This window comes from Tupaia chinensis, unplaced genomic scaffold, assembly GCF_000334495.1.
Source record: "Tupaia chinensis unplaced genomic scaffold, TupChi_1.0 Scaffold144276_1, whole genome shotgun sequence".
Classification (NCBI taxonomy): domain Eukaryota; kingdom Metazoa; phylum Chordata; class Mammalia; order Scandentia; family Tupaiidae; genus Tupaia; species Tupaia belangeri.
The window spans coordinates 1,489,449-1,495,253 of NW_006204133.1; positions in this window are offsets into that span (position 1 = coordinate 1,489,449).

Here is a 5,805-nt window from a genome sequence, read left to right on the forward strand (position 1 = left end):
GCTGTGTGTCCTCAGCAAGTGGCTTAGCTTCTCTGAGCCTCGGGTGTGCATCTGTTCAATGCAGATACAAACATTGGCACCCCGTGAGTGTTGGTGAGAGGCTGGGACAGGTGTCCCAGGCAGGAAAGAGACTTGGCAGGAAAGAGCTGGAAGTTCCCATGACAAAAAGTTGGAGGCGACTTTCCTCACTCTTCTCGCCTAGAGACAAGAGTAAGGGAGGCGAGGCAATGAGCACATAGTAGGTGCTTACAAAAGACTTGCTGTGAGGTTAGGGCCCGAGACTCCCAGGATGGAAGGCTCTTCTCTTGCTGAACCCACAGCCTGTCTTTCCTCATCTGCCCTCCAGCCTCACATGCACAGCCCTGGTGGGGAGCCTGCCAGGCCACGGGGTGGTGTGAAGTGCCCACCCTGCAGCCAGGTGGACTGGATTCAAGTTTGGCTCTGCCTCTTGCTGCCGTGTGACCTTGGGAAGTGACTCCACCTCGCTGTGCTTTAGGACCCATGTCCGCACGCCCTTCCCTTCCAGAGTTCTCATGAGCAGTACGTGAGTGGCGATATCCAGAGGGGCTGGCAAATAGCGGGGGCTGTAACTACGGTCACCAGCTCTGGGCGGTCTCGGGCTCTGGCCTCTGCAGTTCCTGGAGACTCCTGGGCCGGGCATTCCAGGCTGACTATTCCCTGCTCCCTCCCAAGGAACGGGCAGGCTGGAGACAGTTTTGTCTGTTCCCTCCCCCCTGGGGCACCTGACAATGTCTGGGACAGTCTGACCCAGGCCAGGAGCACCCCCATGCACAGGGCAGCCCTGCACTGTCCTCCTGACTTCCCCATCTTCGCCCGGCTCCCCCTTCAGTCGCAGAGCCTGGACCCAGACAGGGAGCACTTCTTGCTGAAGTCACACAGCTGTCAGTGGAGGCTGGGGGTGGGGGTCTGGCCTCAATATGGAAGAAGAGAGACCATTATCAATCAACCAACAGATGCTAAGAGGGGCTGCAGGATCTGGGGACCTGCCCATAACCCCCAGCAGCCCTGCTTTCCAGGCCTTGCCGGTCAAAGGCAGCTCAAAAGGCCATATCACTGGGCCAGCCCAGGTCTGTGGGGATGTGGGAAGCCCTGGGGACCCGAGTTAGAGCTGTGGATTCTGCTCTGGCTAGTGCCGGCTGCTGGGGCAGAGAGCCTTGGGTTCAAATCCTGACTGCCACTTTGAGGGAGAATTCTGGGCGCATCGGTAACCTCCGCAAGCCACAGTTTCTTCAGCTGAGGAAGGGGGAACGGTTCCCACTTAACGAGGCTGCAGTGAGCATTCTACTAATTGGATAATGCTCGTAAGAAGCTTGGTACCACCCCAGCACGGAGGCTGCCTCTGAGTATTGACGGGGAGGAAACGGGACAGCATGGCCCACCCCGGGAGGCCAACCCGGGCAGGGCAGGGCAGGGCAGGCAGGGCAGTGAGTGTGTGTGGCCACTAGCACTGACGTGAGAGGGGCCTGGGAGCCCGGCAGATGCCTGACCCATCTGGGAGGGATGGGGGAGGAGACATCTGAGGGGCCTGGAGCATGTGGCCAGGAGAAGGACACGCACAGGCTCCTGGGCAGAGGGAACGCCTGCACCAGGCCCCTCTGGATCGATGCCCGCCCACCACCAGTGAGTGGAGACAGCGTCCAGGTCTGCCATTCTGCACCCTCTCGGGAAGAGGAGGCAACACTGACCTGAATGAAGTGAGGGAGAGTGAGGGGAGCACGTCCGGTCAGTGCGAAGGCCCTGGGGTTGGGCCAAGCAACTGACATCGGGAATCTGAGTGGCTGGTGAGGTGGGGCAAGGCCTTGGGGCCTCCGTGAGGACTTGAACTTCTCCCTGGATGAGGAGGGAGCCTGGTCACATCCTGACCAGAGGATGTGACAGCCCAAGGTACTTGGTACGTGTCATCACATGGGGTCCCACAATCCCCAGGGTCAGGCATCTTCACTGCCCCATGCCGGGTGGGTTCTGATAAGCTTGTCACCTCCCAGGACCTCGTGGGTACGACACGTAGACCTGTGACTATGTGACTCAAACCCGACCCCCTGGTGACTCAAACCCGACCCCCTGGGGTCAGGAACGTGAAGGGGCCCCTCACGCCCAGACACGCGGGATCCAGCTCTTTTAAGTACTGTCACCGCGCTTACAGAACAACCAAGATGGCACCTTGCAGCTGACGAGTGCCCGCGCCGTCCCCACTGGTGAACGCAGGGGGCCCGGGCCTTGGCCTGGGAATTAAGGAGCAAGAAATGTGGTTTCAGGGAACTTAGGGTCTCGGGCGAGGACTGGGGGTTCAGAGAGAGAGAGGGACAGGGGCTGGAAGGGGAAGCTGTGGTGGGTCAGTAAGAGGAGGTGTGGACAGCGTGGGTGGGGCCTCCATCCCAGGAGTGTGTCCCCCAGGTGGGGACGAGTTTGGGCTCTGGTCAGCCTCAGGCCTGGCTTGTGCCATGCCCACTCCCTGTCGACAGGTCCCTTCGGATTGTTCCCTGGAGACTATGTTGGGGACGTAAACCTTCACAGCCTGCTAAATAGGCGTGAGAGTTACCAGAGCTGAAAAGGGCCCCTTCATGCGGCTCTCAGAGCTTGTGCTACGCTCTCGGCAGCACTTGAAGGTGTGTGGACCACGAACCCCTTTTTTCCTTTGAAGTATGTTTGGGGAGCAGGTCTCTGTAGACTAGATAGAATTTAATGTTGCCTACAGGACCAGCAGTTAGCGTAATGGCTATGTCGCTGGACTCCCATGTAGCTGACCGTGGTTCGAGTCCCAGACCCAGTGGCTTAAACTCACACCCGGCGCGTGTGCGTGCGTGCCCAAGATCCTGAGAGGAGAATGGAGGAGAAGGGATTGCGGCGTGGCCATCCCCCCTGGGGGGTGATTTCTCGCTTTCTGTCTCTTGTCTCTCTCTGTCTTTCTGGCGAGCGCACGTGCCCTATAGCAAAGAAACCTCCCCCCCAAAAAAAAAAAATTTTTTTTTTTTGGGGGGGAGGTTTCTTTGCTATAGGGCACGTGCGCTCGCCAGAAAGACAGAGAGAGACAAGAGACAGAAAGCGAGAAATCACCCCCCAGGGGGGATGGCCACGCCGCAATCCCTTCTCCTCCATTCTCCTCTCGGGATCTTGGGCACGCACGCACACGCGCCCGGCGTGAGTTTTAAGCCACCGGGTCCGGGACGCGAACCGCAGTCGACCATGTGGGAGTCCAGCGACATAGCCATTACGCCAACCGCTGGTCCCCCCCCCCAAAAAATTTAATGTTATCTTTACCCAAGAGGACACCTGGGTGGTGGAACGCCAGGCAGGTACACCTGACCATGATCAAAGGTTTTCTCCACCTCCTCCCAGGCCTGGACTGTGAGAATGAGGTTGGTGTCCCCTGGCTCTCCCTGGGGTGATCCAGTCTGGATCTCTGAGCTGTGAGCCAGGAGGACACGGACAGTCAGCCTAGGAGGAACAGAGGCTGGCGGGTGGGGTGGGGGAGAGGCTAATGATGGACTCCTAGATCCAAGTCCTCGCTGTTCCTCAGAGAAAGCCTTGGGGTCGACACAGGCAGGAAGGGGGCTGAGAGGCCTCCTGGTGGGTGAGTCTCCTGGGAGAACAGCACATCTGTAGGGACAGGGCTCAGGACAGACACATCTGACCAGGGCTGGAATCCAGGCCCACGCTGGGAGGAGGCCCATGGACTATGGGGGCGGGGCACCACAGCAGCCAATGCTCTAGCTTCTTGTCCGCTTGGACTTTGATCTTCTGCCTCCTCTGGGCTCCTGCTCTGGCCTCCCCAGCATCTCTGGCCACACGGTCTCTGGGCACTTGGTCCCACATCTCACTACTTAGGACGGTGCGTGAAGGCTGAGCCCGGAGGCCGCCGTGTAGTGTGGGCGTTCTCTCTGGCTGTTTGTCGTGCCAGGCAGTGGGATGGCGAATGGGGCGGGGGTAAGCTGAGATGCACAGGGACGGCTACCTTGGACCCCTTGGCCTCAGGTGTGATGTAGCCAGTTAGGCCTGGGGGCCCGGAGGGCCAGCCTCCCCCACCTCCCCTCTGCCCTAACCCCCCGGCCACCCAGCTGCACCTGTGCCCAGCACCAGGCAGAGCTTCGCAAACTGTGTTGCCGTCTGTTTCCTGCCACAGCTTCCTGTCCCAGAGATGGGCTTCGCTGGTCCCTCCCCATCCCACACCTCCAGACAAGCCCACTTTGCTGCCTCGTCCTGCAGCCCGACACTCTTCAGGGTGGCTCTCAGTCCGGAGGACGGGCCGGCTGGACCTGGAAAGACGGAAAGGAGAGGGGAGGCCGCTCTAGGTGGAGGGCACTGTGTGGATAAAAATATGGAAGTGAATTTGAAGGAGAGCCAGTAACACAGCCTGCCTAGAGCAGGGCCGAGAGGTTTAGATCCAGAGAGGCAGACAGGACGGAGCCACAGCAGGTTCTCCAGGAAGGGAGGTCTTGGGAAGCATTGCCTAGGAGCAATTTGCAGACCAAAGAGCTCAGCTTGGGTGGGACAGACTGCGGGGCTCAGCCCACCAGGGGTACCCCGTGAGTTAGATCCGGATCTCAGCTTGTATTAATAGAAACACTTGATAGTGATCAGAGGAGGTGATACCAGCACACACCAGCCGCAGGCGAGAGTTCTGAGCTGGGGAGCAGCGGGGGAGGCAGGACAGACAAGATGGCCCAAATAAGGTGACAAAGGACACAGGAGGAGGGAGAGAGAGTGACAGAGACCGTCGGGGAGAGAGGAGAGCCAGGCACTTTGTAAGGGCAGAGAGATCTGTGAGGAACAAGCACAAGGGAGGGCCACTGGTGTCGGTCGGTCACTCTGGCTCGGGGGACCCAGCATCAAGCAGCCCCCCTACCTGTGGGGCTGGAGAGATGGCAGGAGGCTAGGCAGCAGGGAGAGGAGTGTAGACAGTCCTAATAACTCTCCTATTTCAGTAATTATTATTATTTTTTTTTTAGAGAGAGATTTTTGCTATAGGGTGAGCGTGCTCGCTGGAGAAACAATGAGAAATCACACCCCCGGGGCGGGGGGGGGATGGCCACACCACAATCCCTTCTCCATTCTCCTCTTGGGATTTTGGGCATGCGTGCACATATGCCCAGTGTGAGTTTCAAGCTGTTGGGTCCAGGACTCGAACCGTGGTTGACTATGTGGGAGCCCAGCAACATAACCATTACACCATCTGCTGGTACCTCGGTTATTATTTTTACAGCCTGGTGTGTCTATACCTCGCAGCTCCTTTGTTCCCTCTTAATGAAAAAAAAATTGAGGGATAATTTGCAGACAGTAGGGCTGCCCTTCTTATACAGGGGGTAAGTGCCTACACTGAAGAATCTGGGTCCCTCATGGCCAACCAGGGCCCAGCAGGACCAACCGGGAGTCCTGGCCCCTGCAGCTTGAAAACCACACTGCCCCTCCCCACCCCTCTCAGGAGATCCTGATGAGGTGAGAGTTGGAGGGAGGAGTGCAGCGTAACCAGGCCCAACTGGGGGCATGCTTATGCTCTTCCTCTCTGTCTCTTTCTCTCTCGATGTGCATGTGTCCTTTGGCATTAAAAACAAAAGAAATTTACATACAGTAAAATTTGTATACCATTTCAGTGAAATATTTTGAGATTTGACAATGCTGAGAGGCTGTCACCTCAATCAAATATGGGCGGTCTCCCCAAATTCCCTCATGCCCACATAGTCAACCGTGAACCCCTCCTCTACCTCCGATCTCTTTCCCCCACCTCTAATCCTTGGCAACCACTGATTCATTTCCCATCGCTACAGTTTCAAATGGAAACACAACTCG